At 41.0% G+C, this 18,035-nt stretch overlaps 1 protein-coding gene across 9 annotated transcripts in view; it reads left to right on the top strand.

Annotated features, from left to right (window-relative positions):
* The window catches only part of IRF2 (interferon regulatory factor 2), an 86,426-nt gene that overhangs the window by 15,382 nt on the left and 53,009 nt on the right, over positions 1-18,035 (top strand). The window contains exon 1 of one of the 9 annotated variants that reach the window (XM_081269012.1): positions 9,780-9,802. The exons of the other annotated variants lie outside the window; for them this stretch is intronic. The gene's annotated coding sequence lies outside the window, so the exon portion shown is untranslated. Of the gene's footprint in view, positions 1-9,779; positions 9,803-18,035 lie in introns of those variants that run through there. 9 annotated transcript variants of the gene reach the window in all.

An 18,035-nucleotide genomic window follows, 5' to 3' on the forward strand; every position in this document is an offset into this window, starting at 1 on the left:
CAGACTCACTCAAGCCTTCCAGCTGTTTCTCTACCACATTTCTCCATTTTCCCTGTAGCACAGTTTCTCAGTATTAATAATGGTTCAAAGTCTCCTTTAAATCCCCCCCTTTTATTCTTGTTGTTTCTCTTCCTTTTGTTCAGAATGTTGCTCCTGAGGATCCCTCATCTTCCAGGTTCAGTTCAGATGCCCCTTCTTCTTTGAAGCCTTCCAGAGACTTTCCTTTCTCTAGGGCTTTTACCTAATAGAGTAAAACTTCAACAAACATTTCACCTCTCTAAAATGCAGGGTCACATGACTGCGAGGTGAACCAAATGAGGTGAACCAAATGATGGAGGTGAGTCAGATATAGAGATTGAACCAAAGACCAGCTGTGGTAAATGCCCACGTCTTGTCTTTGTGTTGCCGTGCCTGCCTCCATCATCTCTCTCTTTGAGAGCAGAGATCATGTCTTCATTCTCTGTGTTCTCCACAGAGCTCTTCTTAATGCTTGGCACATGATGCTTTTTACGGCGCTTGGCTCGGTAAGGTTTTTTGAATGAAATGTTGAATAAATCTAAGTCAAAAGTTTGTTAACATACTTAGCTTGATTTCCCTGGAAAATGTCTCAAATATAGTAAAATGATTCTCTTTTGGCTTGCATGCTTTTTTCAGTAATTTTGTTTCCCTTATTTATCTCTTGTTCATAATAAGTTTATCCATTTCAACTTGTAGTTAATGTCCTCTGTCTTTTCTTCCTGTCTCCTGTCCCAAGTGAGATCTCCAGAGATGTGCAAGGTGTTGTGCTTGACAATTTGGAAGGTTCAAAGATGTGCAAGATGGGATTCTTGCTTTAAGAACTTTATACAGAGGGCTGGGGGTATAGATCAGTTGGTAGAGTGCTTGTCTCACAAGCACAAGGCCCTGGGTTCAATCCCCAGCACCAAAACCAAAAAACTTTGTATAAGCTAGTTTTCAAGTGTGTGAGGTTATGAACTTTGGTTTGCATCAGAAGGTGGAAGGAATCAGTGGGAGAAGGGGTTGGAAAGGTGGCATGAAGGTGCATTATGATGGCCAGGACTCCAGATTGTATTTAATGGGCGTTGTGGAGTCATTGAAGGATTTTGACCAAGTTAATAAGATGTTTGGGAAAATTTATCTGGATACTATTGTCCCAGTTGGGGAATATACTTCTACTCCAGAAAATGGACCATGGATACCCTGTTGCTCTTTGTGGAATATTCTGGCTTTGTCTTCTCTGCTATTAGGCAGAGCATGGACCCTACCATATGAAGTTTCTTACGGGAGACCAATGCAATCTCATTCTGTTCTTGTCCTACTAATATAAACTACCTTCTATTTATTTTCTCATAGTAGCTCTGCCAAGTTGCTATTAAGGTCTTTGTTTATAGACCAGGAGACTATGGTTTAGAGAAATTATGGATTGTAAGGGGTAAGATTACTACACCTGAGTTCGAAAATGCCTACCATATACTTGAACAAGGAGAGGAAAGCAAACCGTTGTGGTTCTGAAAGGGATGGCAGAGAGAAGGAAACAGAGGACAATAGATGCCACATGTGACTTCTGACAACCATTTGGAAGTTGTTGTGAGGCAGTAAATATCTTCAAAAAATAATTAACGACAATCCTGTATCTTACAGAGGAGAAATGTATCCCTGCTTCAGAGGTAATCCTGTACTTAGAACAAGTTGTAATTTTTTAAAAATATTTTTTAGTTGTTGATGGACCTTTATTTTATTTATTTGTATGTGGTGCTGAGAATCAAACCCAGTGCCTCATGTTCATGAGGTTCATGAGAATTGAACCCTTGCATGCTAGGCAAGCGCGTTACCACTGAGCCACAACCCCAGTCCCACAAGTTGTAATTTTGGCTCTCTTTTCCAGTTGGATTCAGTGGTAATCAGGGTGGTTTATCCCAAGAACAGATAGAACTGTTGGTGAAAACTATAGTGCATAAGCTTGTAGTTTGTATATTGGATCCTAACTTGATTGGAACATTACAAGTTGCATTGTATGGAATAAAAATAATAATAATAATAATAATGTAACTTTTATTGCAAGTTTACTGGAAGAAGGACAACTCAAAGGAAATCCTCATAGTAAAACTGGCAGCAAGAAGGAGATGGTCAGGGACAGACTGTGGATGTGGAGTGGGGGAGGCAATTGTTATCCTTTTTCAGAGCAAGTTGTTTTTGTTTTTTTTCTTTCTCCCAGCCAACACTTTGGGGGAAGGCACTGGTTTTTAAAGTAGTGTGCCAGTGACAGGCTTGAATTCAGATGACAGAAAACAATTTTATCATTTCATGCAAATAGTTTCCTTTGTTAATCTGCTGGCTCATTGAAGAATCCCTGCTATTTGGCTTTTCAAGCTTAAATCCTGAAAGTATTTCCATCTTCCTTCTCCTTGTGTCCCTGTATTCTTAGTGAGGTAAAACATCTCTTGTAGTCTGTCATATGGGAAGTGGAACATAGCTGGGTACGTGAACCACTGGCATGATTCAGGTCCTGCCCATTTCCCAACACGCCCCTCCTCTAGCTCTATCTAAATTATCCACTTTGTGTCTACCGTTTTCCTACATGCTCCATCTTATTAAACTTTTCCCACATACAGACTGTCCCTGACTTAGAATGGTTTGACAAGACGATTTTTCAACTTTCTGATGATCTTTTTTGGGGGTTTGAGATCTGCTGCAGGATACTCTGGTGATGCTGAGCAGTGTCAGGAGACACAACTCCTAGTCAGCCATGGACCAGTGTGCTATGTTGCTAGGTCATGAGATGCAGTAGATTAGCTGTATTAAATGCATTTTCTTTCTTTTCCTTTTTTTTTTTTTTTGTACCAGAAATTGAATCCAAGGGCGAGCCACATCCCCAGCCCTTTTTTATATTTTATTTAGAGACAGGGTCTCACTCGGTTGCTTAGGGCCTTGCTAAGTAGCTGAGGCAGGCTTTGAACTTGCAATCCTCCTGCCTCAGTCTCCCAAGCCACTGGGATTACAGTCATGCGCCACCTGCCTGGCCTTAAATACATTTTAAACTTAACATCTTTTCAACTTATTATGGTTTAATCAGGATGTAACTTTGTCACAAATTGAGCAGTACTTTATTGCTATTAACCCAATGTACATGAGGACAAGGAAGTATCTTGTGGGATTGTGAAGTTTCTGTCTTAGAAGGATGTCTCCCGGACACCAACCTTTCATAAAGAAAAAGGAGGACAATCTTAAATGAACTCTTTCCTTAACCCCCAAAAGGAGAAGCTGTGCCCAGAGGACATGCTGATTAGCGGGGGAAATTGGGTTGCTTCTTTTCCTATTTTCCATATGGAAAGAAGGTCTGAAAATTCAGAATGAACTTGAGTCCCTATGTTTGGAAATCCTTCTGTGATTCTTGCTTTGATGAATTGCAGAAGATGGTGCCATCTAGATTGAGGGCCAAACACACCCAGTGGCCCCGATGTAATTTAAAATTTTAAATTCCTAAAGGTAACCCACCCTTTTAGGTAGTAAATGTTTTATATGAATTTTTCTAGAAAATACTCTAAAAAGATGATGGATTAAGAAATACTCCTAGATTTTCATAATTTAGATGTATCTGGAGAATAATCTATCTGTGCAACTTTACATAGCTTTCTTATCATTTTTTTGCAAAAACAGATTATGTTTGTATCTGTCACAGATCATGGTAGATTTATTTATTCGTATTTTAAAGAAAGCATGTTTCACACATGACTAAATTACTTGGGAAACATTTCTGGAAGCACGGCTGAACGCAAGGGTGCCATGTAAAAGTTTTCATACCTATGGCCAAGCTGCTGTCATCCTTCTCTGAGCCCCAGGTATGGATTTGACTTCTTTAACTCTTTTAACTCTTGTTCTCCATTCATCAGGTAGGATAGGTGTGCCTGGGACAAAATCTGTGCTATTTTCATTCTTTACGAAACTATAATTTGGATTTTTTTTTTTTTAAGGAGAAAACAGTGGATACTTTGGAGAGTGAGCCCCTCTGCTCTGTTCTCACCTGCTCCCCCTGCTTTCTTATGCCCCTCGCTTCTGCTGGCTGTACAGAAAGGCAGGAGACTGTGCGAAATATTTTACCTTTAGAACCCGTCTTCCTGTCTCATTCTCCATCACCCAGGTGTTGGTGGGACTTGGCTGTGTGCAAGGATGCACGTTGGGGGTCTCGTTGATTCCCTGTGTCACTAAAGAAGGAAAGGCAAATAGAGGTGCCAAGGTTTTCCAGAATGTGCTTAGGTTTAAACCCTGGATTGTCTGCTGCTGGATTTGTTGAGATGGACTGCAAAACAAAAAAAATTTTTTAAAAAATGTGTTTGTTTTTATCAGCATAGCCCTGGGGTCATATAGAGTCAAAAGACTTCCTCTTTTAGGAAAAGTCCCAGGCAGCTCACTTATCTTCTTGTTCCATCTTTCTTTGTGGGTGATTTGTATTTTTAATTGTCCTTTACTCGGAACAAAGATTGAATCAAGCAGAAAGTGTTGGGAAATGGCACAATGAACATTCCGGTTTGGTTTTGTGTTTTCTTTCTGATGTGTGGGGCGGGGGGGGGGGGGAGGGGGGGGAGGCGGGGGGGGGGGACACTTTAATGTTTCATGTTCCTGATGTTCCTGATGTGAGGAAACAATTGCCAAAAAAGTAAGGTATCCAGGCACACCAGTTTTTTAGCCTTTATGTTTGAGGACCCAAAGGGCACATGTAGAAAAAGACTTATTTCCCAGGGGTTTTCTATTACCAAGAAAACCCCTAAAAATCGAAGCTCCATTTTAAATCCTTAGTTCTCATGATAATGGAGCTCAGTGACCAAGAATCAGCTTTGGCATGTGGTCTTGTGGACATGTGACATTTGGCAGTGTCCTATTAAAGTGAGGGTACTAATGATACCCATCTCATAGGTACCAATACAAGACCTTCATAGTGGTTACTGTGAAGTCAAATGAGAAAATGTATATAGTTCAATGCCAAGTGCATCTAGATGCTCAGCAGTCATTGTAGTCATGATCACCACTACCACCATCATCCCGTGAGGAATCAGGACTGTTTATTTTGTTCTGTTTTTTTTTTCTTGGAGGCAAGTTTTGACTTTTGCATGTAAATGTTTATAAACAGTTCAATTCAGTATCTGTAAATGTAAGAACCGGTTGAGTATTTTGGCCTTTATAGTAAGAAGTTCTCTGGGAACTCCTTCACCTTGACCCTCTTTAGCCTTCGTAATTTTTTCCATTATATTGCCAGGAGGAAGTGTGTGTTGAGATCTCTCAACTGAATTTCTATCCAAGCGGTTCAGTGCATATCATTCTTCTCATGTTGCAATGATGTATTTGTCCTTTCATTCAAAATTCAATGATAAAAGAAATGGAGGAGGTAAACTTTTCAATTTTTTTGTGTAAATTTGCACTTGTACCACTCAACATATTTAGTTTTATTTCCTGCCATGGCTTTCACAGAGGAGTAGGGACATGGCAATGGTCAGTAGCTTGTGTCGAAAACTCAACAAATGATGTGGATCTCATTCATAGTATGTATGTAAACAAAAAATAAACCTGATTTAATACTTATAATGGTATTTTTTATAATAAATTTAATTTTTGAAATCAAATATTTAAAATGTCAAAGGAGAAAGAACAATGACATTAAAATGTCATTGTAAAGGACACTTAGGGGAAGGTATGTTAAAAACATGTTAAATCTTATTTAAATCTTTTCTTGTTTTATTAATATGTATTTTATGTATTAGGTTGGTATAGTAGAATACTTAACTCATATTGCTAGGTAGACCTGATTTAAAGGAAATAATAATTTTAAATGGCTACTTAGGATTTCAAATTTTATTAAAAACATTCAGGAAACATACTTTCCCACATTGCATTAAACTTTTCCATTTCAGAACTAAAAAGTGGTATTATTCATTAAATTAAGTGTAGTGTGTGCCAGATTAATTTGTAATGTCACTGCAGTTTAAGGAACAAGATGTTGATTTTCCTGTATGGCATGATAACAATAATATATTCCAAAGATAGAAATAACTTGAAATCTACAGTGGGACCAAAAGCCTTTATATGCAATCCAAAAAGCTCTGAAAACCGAAAGTAATTATCATGACTCATTTGGCCGTATAGTCTGCCTTGAATTGACATGAAGCTGTTCATAGCTTTTATTATCCCAATCAGTATGCTGTGGAATTATACTGTGTTAGATTAAGAGGTTCTGCCCTAGATACTGCTGGGGCTGTTATATATCATATCTTCTCTCTAAAATCCAAACACTTTTAAATGCTGAATAATCTCCTTGTCTAAAGATTTTGAATAAAAGATGGTGGGCCTATTCCGGAGTGGTATCTCCTACAACCACAGGTCTCTCACCTCTTGGAGGACAGTTTCTCTTTATATCTATTTCCAAGATAACTATTATAACAAGGCCCCATTCACACTCATAAGTGTTCCATTTTGCTCAATAAATTATATGGTAGCCATACTAACCAACCTGTGAGTTCTTGATAATAGGCAACAAGGTACTAGTGAGCACTGGTAAGTTTCTCATGAATTCCTAAATATGAAACTTTGGATTAAATAAGATTCCATATTATATTTTGCAAACCTAAAATAATTTAAAGAATTTTTTATAAGAAATAATTAAAAAATATATATACACCTCTGTCATTTTAGGCAGAATTATCCACAGCAACATTTATTTTATAGCAGTACATCATTTTTTCTCATTACCATTGCATATGTGTGAACCTTTTCTTACTAGGCTGCAAGCTTTCTTTCTGTTCTCCCTTTGCTTCTCATGATGCCTGATATGTATACAGTAGTCTCCACTTATCCACAGAGGATACTTTCCAAGACTCCCAGTGGATACTTGAAACTGTGGGTAACTGAATATATGTGGATAGCATACATATATATTTTTATATTTTATATACTTTTTTTCTTATACATACATACCTATGATAAGGTTTAATTAGGCACAATAAGAGATTAACAACAACTATAATAAAATGGGATAATTATAACAATATACTATAGTGAGTTATTTAAACCTTATCAATTGTTTATTTCTGGAACTTCTCATATAATATTTTCAAAACACAGTTGATCTTGGGTAACTGAAACCATGGAGAGCAAAACTAAGGCTAGGGAGATTGCTGTAATGTTGTTATTTAAAATATTTATTGAGCACTGGACTTGGCTGTACTCTAAGCCCTGGGGACAAAGTGATGAACAAAGCAGAATTGACTTTGGTCCTCATGAAGAGTCTCATGCAGTGGTGCGATCAGATTTGTGGATCTGCCTGGCCAGGCCAGGGGAGACTATGAAGGCTTGTTGAGGAAGTAATTTTGAAGCTAGATCTGGAAAAGGAGGGGAGAATCCCCAGTGAAAGGGGACTCACTTGAGGTTGAGGGACAACAGGTGCAGGGCCTTGGGCAGACCCTCTGGTGGAGGTTTGGGGAGCAAGGAGAGCAGAGCTATAAGAATGGGATCCTGTGCATGCGACATCAGTGGACTTTCAGCCGTCCACTGGTCCACTGTTGAGGTCTTATTTGTATTTTTGAAAGAACACTCTGCAGCAGAACCAGTGCTTGATTCAGGCCTGGGGGTGGTGAGGAGCCTTCAGAATGGCTTCTTGGTACAGCCTTTGTAGGAGGAAGCAGTTGTTCTTGGTCCCCTGGTTTCACTTTCCATTCATACAGTGTCTTAGCTGTTCTCTTGGACAATAGTTCTATGTGCTCCGCTTGGTACTCTGAGGCCAGAGGAGTGATTGCAATGTGCAGCCAGGCTACAGCAAGTAGAACTGAAGGTTTGTTCAGGCTCCCTCCCATCTTCTGCAAATGGGAAAAGTTGTAAATGAGAAACAAAGAGCAAAACCCTTACTCATGGTGGGCCCTTTTTGAGCCAAGTGCTGAAAGGCCATGGGACTGGGAACTATTGTCATGCTAGAAAGTGAAACTATGTTGAGAATGCCAGTTTTGGGGACTCTGGTGAAAACTTGGAACTGTTCAGAAATGTCCTGCTGGGTATTCAGTGGTGTGGGGGCCTCTGAAGGGCAAATATCTAAAATATGCAGCCAGTGTGTGTGGGGGGGTGTTTTTCCTCTGTTGCCACTTTAACCTGTGAGGTGGAGCAGTGCTTCTGGGAAACCAGCTTTGTGTTTTAAAATCTAAATAACCTCACTTAAATATTAGTGCAAGGCTGGGACTGTGGCTCAGCCGTAGTGCACTTGCCTGGCTTGTGTGAGGCACTGGGTTCGATTTTCAGCACCAAGTATAAATAAATAAAATAAAAGATCTATCAACAACTAATAAAAAAAAATTAAAAAAATATTAGTGCAGAAGTTTGACTAGAGGTAAATCTTTGCCTAAATTTGAGAAACTTCAAAAAAGAATGCAGGCAAACTGTTTGGTCATCTTATTTTTAGTTTTTTATGTAACCAAACAATTTTAATGAATCATGGACCATCTCTGCCCCTCTTCCCCAGGAAATGAAACTCAGAGGCTCCTTGTTCAGATAATTGTTCCTTGAACGAGCTGCCCCTTATGGATGGGTGGATAAGTGATTGATGTACGTGTTTAATGGAGTCCCGGTGCTGGGATTAAGAATAAACTGCCAGCAGTTTAATTTAAGCACCACAGAGGGACTTTTCTGGAGTTTGTTGTATTTGCAGAAATGCTATCATTTTCATCCCTGTACTGTAAATCACTTACATACTTTGCTATTGTATTTCTTGCCAAGTCTTTTTCTTTTGAACTAATTTCAGACTTACACTAAGTTGCATGAATAGTACAGAGAATTTTTTTTTTTCTTTTCTGAACCATTGGAGAGTAACTTGCCAACAGTGACATCCTGTCTCTCCTGAATGCTTGGGTGTGACTTTCCTACAGCAAGGATACTCTCCAACACAACCACAGCATGACCATCAGAATCAGGAAATTAACAATGGTGTGTTGGTACTATTGATCCATAGACCCCCTTCAGGTTTGCCAAATGTTTCCATAATGCCCCTTCTGCCAGATATCAACTTAACTGCTATGTCCTTTTGATATATTCTATCATCCTTTGAGGACTTCCTTGCTCTCTGGAGCATTTTTTTTTTTAATATTTATTTTTTAGTTTTCGGTGAACACAACATCTTCATTTTATTTTTATGTGGTGCTGAGGATTGAACCCAGTGCCCCGCACATGCCAGGCAAGCGTGCTACCCCTTGAGCCACATCCCCAGCCCCAAGCGAGCATTCTTGTTCTGGTTTGTCTTTTGCTTTCCCTGGCCCAGCTTTGGGATCATCCATTTCTGCTAAGACTTTCAAGTTCGTTTTAGTGGAGATGTGTGTTTAGAAATGAAGATTTGGGCACTACATGTTCTTGTTCTATCGTTGTGTTGCTGTTACCAGACCCTCTTAGTGGACAGAGTTAGATAATCTATTATTATTTATATTTATACTTAATATTTTTACATCTATATTTACTTCTGTATTTATTGAGATAGATGAAAAACCATGAGTTCACACCTGTTCCTACTATCCAATCCAATACCTTGGATTATTCTAGTTTTCTTTCTTTCTATATTTGTTTCTTCCTTCCCCAACAGAGAGAAGCCTGGCTCCCATTACCCCTACTGTGCACATGTTCAATGGCATGTCCCCATCACTGCTCCACCACAATGAAGACACCCTCTGCACTTCACTCCTCTTGTTCTTACTTCCCGCGCAGGGCAGCTGCCGCCTGCTTAAAGCCCATCACCCTACTCTGGGTTGCTGTCTCCTTCCTGCATCTGTCCTTGCTGCCCCAGGTGGGTCTCCGGTCTCCTTACTCTACACACCAAGATGTTGCTGCCTCCTCCCAGCCTGGTGGATGCCCTCTTTATGCCAATCCCTGGCACTCACTGCTTCTCTGCCTTCTCTCCCACAGTACCTACTGTATTAGTTTCCTACAGCTTCCATGACAAGTGCCCACAGACTAGGCAGCTGCAAACAACACAGATTTATTTGCTCACAGTTCTGGAGGCCAGAAGACTAAAATCCAGGTGTCAGCAGAGTTGGTTCCTTCCTGGGGCTCTGAGGGAGAATCTGGTGCCCTTCTTCTGGCTTCTGGCGGTTGCTGCATTCCTTGGCACATAGATGGATCACTCCAAGCTCTATCTCCAAATGTCTTCCACCTTTCTGTGTGTGTCAGTGTCCAAATTTCCCTCTTTTTAAAAATATTTATTTTTTAGTTTTAGGTGGACACAGTATATTTAATTTTACTTCTATGTGGTGCTGAGGATTGAACTCAGTGCCTCATGCATGCCAGGTGAGCACTCTACCACTTGAGGCACAGCCCCAGCCCCCCCAAATTTCCCTCTTAAAAGGATATAAGTCGTATTGGATTTGGGGCCTGTTGGGGCTAAGGATACACCATTCAAAATATGAATATAGAAGCTTGAACATGTCACCCTAAAATACACTTCTTTGGTGTATTTAGAGCAGATCATCTTGAGAAACTGCAGACATAGGAATAGCTCTGGAAAGCTGTGGTTTTGTTAAAAAGAAAAATTTTATATTTTCATCGATAAAGAAAATCTACATTAGTAAGAGTATTTGTATCTGGAAGAAGTTTGCTCCAGACAGCTTTTATTTCCTGAGAGACTTTATCTGCATTATAAGAGAAACTTCTCTCACCATGCATTTCTTACACTTCCATAACTTCTGTGGCCCCCAGCCCCCAGGAGCACCCAACCCTTGTTCCTTTTGTAGTTCAGGATGGTGTACAAACTTCAGTCACCAGACTCTTGTAGTCTTGCACTCTGTGGGACTCCCAAGCATATATATGTAATTAAATAGGGGTTTTCTCCTGTGGATCTGACTTATTATTATTACTATTATTAATTTGTAGCCCAGCCAAAGAACTCAGGGAAACCATTTTTCCTTTCCCTGTAGCTCCATTTAAATCTTGTCTGACCTCATTTTAACTTGATTATATCTGCAGAGACCCTGTTTCTAAATAAGGTCACATTCCAAGGTTCTGGGTAGACATGAATGTTGATGGGGACACTGCTGGACCCAGAACATCTACTTTGGTCTGCCAAATGAGGTCATAAAGGAAGGGCAGGAGGGAGGCAGGGTAGAAGGAAGCTCTGTTGTTTTGAAAAGAATGTTCTCTATTGCCATATTGTTCTTATTTTCCCATCTAAAATTAGGGCACTGTGCTGACTTCCCGACTCTTAACTTAGTGTGAGCTCAGGCTCACGTTCATTGTGAGGACTTTGGACTTTACCCCTTAGGACACCCCCTGATGTAAAGCATTCCAGCCCCTGATCAATAGCTGATAGTTAATAAAAACTCTAACCATTTTGGAAATATCTGCACCTTCTGCACAGATGCTGTAGGGTTAGAGCACACCCCATCCCCATCTCCCTGCTACCAGTTTCCAGGCTAAACAACTGTCTTGGTGCATGTTGGCAGCCAGGTGGGTGCCCTGATGGATAAATGCCATTTTTCTTGAGCACTTGTGGATGGGTGAACTGTCACCAGCACTGCAGAGGAAACAGCTGTGTCACTGTAGGACTCCACTGTTCATGGGGAAGGCCCCCCCACCCCCCGCCCCGCTCCAGCTTGTGCTTGGCTCTTTATTATCCTGATTGTTTAAAAACCAATCTTGGCACTTTTATTTTTATTTTTTGCTTTATGTTCTAAGCATTCCCTTATGAATTAAATTTGCTTCTATAATCCTAATATTCTCTTATTTGACTCTACCACATTTTATTGAAACATCATCTTACTGAGTATTTGGGACAACTTCAATTTTCTTTTAAATCTTTTATTTGTTTTAATTAGTTATACATGACAGTAGAATGCATTTATGTATTTTGATATATCATACATAGAAGGGATATAATTTCTCATTTTTCTGTTGCAGAATCATATTGGTCATGCAGTCACATATATAAATAATGCTCTTTAAACATCCTTGACTGTGAATTTTGTGTCTGCAGAAACATTATTAACTATCAGCTATTGATCAGATAGTGGGCTAACCACCTATACATGATCTTATTTAAATTTTACCATAAACTCAGGAAATCACCCTCATCTTGGGTTCTGCTGCCCTCTGCTTTTGGCCGCTGACGCAGTGCCATGGGAAGTGGGTCTGGTTGTTCAGTGAAGCCCAACAATCCCCGCCAGATCTCAGCTGCTTCTAGGGTTGTAGAGAGGGTGGAGGAGACGAGGGGATCTCTTAGATTTTTAGGGAAGTGACAGGTTGATTTCTCATTTAAGGTCACAAGTCCTCAAACCTCATCTCATATAAAGTACAGTGGTAAAAGATGCAGCACTGGCCACAGGCCCATGCTCTGCCCACTTGGGATGGACACAAGCGCCAAGGAGGTCTTCCATACCACCCTGCCAGGGGTGCTGTGCTGTCTTGCAGGCATGGTGGCTGTCAGACCTGGAATGCCATCCTCCATGGTGGCTACTATCCTACTCCACAATAAATAAGGACAGTGCTAGACCCCATGGTCATGACATTAAGAAGTTCCACATTGTCAAGTTAGTAAAAGAGCCAGACAAGACTGGTTGCAATTAACATCCAAATATTTCTTAGGACTGTCATATAATTAAGAGTCCTATAAGTAGCAGATGAATCTACATTGGTCAGGGAAAAGCGTTCGTTTATTTATTTATCTATTTATTTATTTATTTGCTGTAGTTGGACACAATATACCCTTATTTATTTATTTATTTTTATGTGGTGCCGAGGATCGAATCCAGGGCCTCACACCTGCTAGGCAAGTGTTCTACTGTTGAGCCACAACCCCAGCCCCAGGGAAAGCGTTCTTGTAAAGGTAGTATTAAAACTGTTCCTTGAAGTACAGGACAGATAGTGCTGAAAGATTTAAGTAGGTTGGGGTATAATTTTGGGCCATGGGAGTTTGACACTCCTAAGAGGTCCTGATAATAAAACAGATCCCCTTTGGAGTGGGAAGCAAAATGGCGTCATAGCTCCATGTTTGCTCTTCCTATACACTGAAATAGCAGGAGGTGGGACTGGACAAATACTAAAAGTGCTTAGTCCTTCAGTGGTTTTCAGCACCTTAAATAAATGTTAATGTGAAAGCAGCATTAAGGTAGTAGAACATTAGCTTTCAAAGGGATTTATTTGTGCTCCTGAAATAGTTCTGCAGGTTAATTAGTAACAGCCTGGGCAGGGCGCACTTTCTTCCTCCTCTGCTACAAAAGACCCCTCAAGGACCTGGTAGCCTATGTGTTGGGGCAGGTGACTCTGCTTTTTTGGCAGAAGCAGAAACTAAAATGAAACAACTGGAGAATACACTCAAAGTGATGCAAGAGGAAAAAGTCCCTGCCGGTTCTTTCATGTTGCTTTCTTAAAAGGGGGGAGGGAGGTGGAGGGTGGAGAGCAGGAAAATACTTTTACTTGGAGTATGGGTGTGGGGAAATATTGTTTTCCTAGCGCAAGCTACAAAAATAAGACTGTGGTTGGTCAGGATATGCAGTATGTTCTGTTGATTCCCACTTGCCAGGAAGGCACTGAAAGGGGCAGGAAGTGTGGGTGAACAGGGGGGCTGGGTAAAGGGGGTTGGGAAACTGCTTATCAGGCACAGTGCCTGCTGGCCTGTGGCTCTCTGGGCCCTGGCTGGGGGCCCTCAGCACAGGCCTCAGTGCGGAGGCCTGAGGAGACCGAGGCATTGGGCCCTCTGTGCCTCTTAATAGAGAGCCCAGTTTGGCTTGCCCATGCAGGCTTCATCCAGAGGCCACTGATGCCTGCTCAAATCTGAGCTCTGCCACTTGGTAGCTCTGTGAGCATGGACAGGTTATTCAATCTTTAAGTACCGGCTTCTTCATCCATAAAATGGTAGCTTAACCGAACCTACCTTATAGCGTTGTGGTGGGTCAGGTGAGCTATTATTCCTGATGTGCTTAGACCTCGCCTCACAAGCATCTAATATTTGTTAGCTAAGGTAAACTCATCATGGTGTAGTGTGGGCACTCTCTTTTCCCACCGCCTTCCTGTCTGGTAAAGCCACTCCCCATCCCCACCTCCTCCAGCCACACCCTCCCAGGCAGTTATCCCCACAGAAGGTCCTCACTTACCAACAGGCTGTGTTCCACAGGTGATTAAGCTTGCAGACTGTGACTCAGGCCTTTTAAAACTAAGATTTTCTCAACAGAGTACAGTTTTAATGTCAGGTGGTACCTGGCTCTTTGGCAACTCCACAGGAGTGTTCTCTGCTGATATTTTGTCTCTGCCAGACACCAGACTGTTAACTGAGATTTGGAAAGATTAGAACCGACCTTGAAACCGTGTTTCCTTTTTTGGTGGCAAGGGTTTCCTCATTCATGCCAGCTACGTATGAGGTGTTCAGTGGCCATGTGCAGCCAGCATCTCCCTTGTTGGACTGTGCAGGTAAAGAATAAGTCCATTATTGGAGGTGTCTGCTGCATAGAGCTGGTCTGTACTTCCTGAGGGCCTGCTGGTACACAGTATAAGACTCTCTGGTCTAATGTATTAACATATGTAGCAACATTAACATCGGTTAAAGCACATAGAAATGAAATGGAGACTGGAAGGGGATGTAAGATACATGTTAAATAACTGTTCTAGGTAGTGTGCTTTATGAATTCAAGGGAAAGGGGACTGTACATATCTTGAGTTGGCCAGAATGGGCAATTTTTTTAGTCACCTGTTTCACTGCTGTGACTAAAAGGACCCAACCAGAACAATTATAGAGAAGGAAAAGTTTTATTTAGGGGCTCACTGTTTCAGAGGTCTTAGTCCATAGAAGGCTGGCTCCATTCCTTGGGGCTCGAGGTGAGGCTTAACATCATGGCAGGGGAGTATGGCTGACAGAGCAGCTCACATGATGACCAGAAAGCGGAGAGAGACTCTACTTGCCAGATACAAATATATACTCCAAAGCCACGCCCCAATTCCCACCTCCTCCAGCCACACCCTACCACTTCAGTTACCACTCAGTTAATCCCTATCATGGGATTAAACCGCTGATTGTATTAAGACTTCTACAACCGAATCGTTTCTAGATTTCGTAGAGCTATGTTGGGAGGCAGTTTGGGCCAGAGAGCAATGTTCTAGGAGAGGGGACAAAGTCAGGTCAAGACACAGAAAGGCAAGTTGGGGAGGTGACACTTTTTGGGCAGTGATGTAGCATTCTAGGAGCGCAGAGGTAAGCAAAGGGTATGGAAGAGTATAGGAAGGGCCCTGGAAGGCCATGGTAAGGAGCCAGGGCTTTTCCCTAAGACCACCAGATGGAAAACCTTGAAAGGCTTCTAAGCATGTGAGTTAATGGCACAAATTTGTTTCTGAGATTGCCAAGCAGAACGCGGACATAGACTGCAGGCAGAAGGGTTGAATAAAGGGATGGTGTGGCAAGCAGCACAGGTGAGCAGGGAGGCTCCTGAGACCAGGCTGCACTGGGAGGATGGAGAGAGGTTGTGGGCAATTGGGACAGCAGGGTGGAAGGCAGGCTGCACTGCTTAGTGACCAAAGAAGCAACAGGTGAGAGGGCCAGGGAAATGAGTGAATGTCAAGAAAAGTTCAGAAAGAGGTCTGCTGCTTTCCCATCAGTGTACTTCAACCAGATGTCCTAAATTTGCTTAGAGAACTGCCCTAAGCTTGCTGAGGCCTCTCAGGAATGCATACGTCAGAACGGACACGGCATGTTGCATATATTTTCTAGGCTTTCTCTTAACTCCTGTTCTCATTCGGCTGCACCGAGAACTGTTTTCTGGAATGACCACTGGGTCAACCATGTGGTATGGGTCAACCACCATACCAAGAACCAGAGATAGATTGCTGTTTTCTGAGCACACAGTGCCCTAAGTCAGTTTTTCTGCCTGTTTATGGTTGTGATGAAGCAGTGCATGTTCTTACCGGAGGCTAATTCACACCACATTAGGTATGGTCAGAGGCAAGGTAATTTTTGTAAAGTAGTTACGGACTGTCTTCCAAAAGACAAAAAACTCTCCTAAGAAGAAATGTATGATAGCATGGCAAATATGCAAAATTATGATCTGAATGATTCTCAGCATGTGAAATTTGTTTTGTGGTAAAGCCATTTAAGAATTTTAATTTCATATGAATTTATTTTGAAATTCACCACTGGCTTCCTCCATTTCCCATGGCTCAGTGGGAGATGCTTGTTAAACATTGAGATCTGGAAGCCCGCTGTGCCGATGGGCACTGAATGGCAGTGATCCCACACTTAGTGGCTTGTCAGAATTATTCTAGGATATTCCTGTTCTTTAACCCTGGAGATTCTTATTAGGGTGGGGCAGGGGATTTTTTTTTAAGTTCTCCAGGTAATAATATTGCATAGCACTTTTTAAAATTATCTACACATGACATTACAATGATCTTGGCAATTCATACATTTGTATCATTGGGGTATAATTTCTCATTTTTCTAATTATACAGATTGCAGAATCACACTGGTCATAGTCACCTATATACATACATCAATCATAATGTCTGTTCTATTCTGCTGCCCTTCCTATCCCCCCTAGGGAGGAGTAGGGGGGGATAGGAAGGGCAGCATAGCACTTTTGAGATACCATCATAACTGGGGGGTATAATGTATTTTGGGTAGCCATCTGCAGCAATCCTGTCACATCATTCATCTTAAAAAATCCACCTATTAGAATTCATGATTCAATTGCTTAAAACCTTGGTGGGGGAAAAAAAGACTGGGCTAGAGATTCAAATTCAATGAATCTCTGACATGTATCTTTTAAAAGTTCAATAAAATCAAATAAATGCACAAAATAAGGATTATTTTAGTGACATAATGAATATGATAGAGCTGATTTCCACTGCTCATCAGCCCTCCTGAAGTTTAACAAAAGTTTAAAAATAATCATTTTGTATTGGTGCAGATAATATGTCTACTAAGGGGCATTCCCTTTGCCTCCCTCCCCCTGTGTGGGGAACTCTGTCCAGGTGTTAAAATATCTTTTTGATTTCGTGACTGGCAGTGGTGGTTGACTTCATCCTCTAGGGTTCCACCATGGTATGTATGTAGAGTGTTATATACAAATCAAATTATTAAGTGTAGCCAAATAGGAAGGTTTCGTACCTCCTGTCTAATACAGGGGGTCATATTGTCTTAGCTCTGAACATGATATTCTCACGTCAAGCAAATACTATAGGTTTCTCTCATACATATTATTTCTACTTCCCAGTAGACAGTATGGTACAAAGGGTGGGTTTGCTTCTCCTTTTCTTCCTGTGTCCTGTTCTACTTTCCATTTTCTACTGTTATCATCTTCTACCTGCCACATACGTATACACACACACACACACACACACACACACCCTGTACACACACATATACCTGTACACTCATCCCTGAGAGGCAGTTCAACCTAGTGTGATGTTTTTAAAACTCTTTTGACCACAGTCTGAGTGTGATATAATATAAAACTGTTTCATAAAACAATGCTTACTCTGTGCTATTCTCATATTTTCTATTCTATATTCCAATACATTAAACTTAGAAGTGTTGTTTCTAATCCAGTAATGCTTTATCTTAATCCAATAAACTGATTTCATGACACTCTAATGGGTTGTTACCAGAGGTTTGAAAAACACTGGTTTCTGGGCATACCCGTCGGAGGCAGGCAGACTGGATTTGAGTTTTAGCTTTGCCATTTAACAGAGGTTGAACTTGCTAAGTAGCTTCATTTCCTCATCTGCAAAACGGAGATAAGATACTATAGCTCAAGTAGTTTGTTGGAAGGTAAATGAAATAATGCGTGAGAAGTCCTTGGCTTAGCATCTGGTTCCTTGTAAGCACTGGAGTGAAAGTTGTAGTGGAAAAAAATGATGATGATGATTTTTAGTATTCATCTCCAGCTTTGTCTTGGTTCACATATTTTGCAAGGAAATTCTTATTTTTGCTGTGAAGGTACATAATATTCAGTATGAGGAGTGTAGAGTATCACCTAAGAAGAGCTTGTATTTTCGGAAGGATTATTGTGTGTTCTGGAAAACTTACAATGAAAAATTGCTGT

The sequence above is a fragment of the Spermophilus citellus genome (assembly GCF_964194105.1).
Source record: "Spermophilus citellus genome assembly, chromosome: 16".
Lineage (NCBI taxonomy): Eukaryota > Metazoa > Chordata > Mammalia > Rodentia > Sciuridae > Spermophilus > Spermophilus citellus.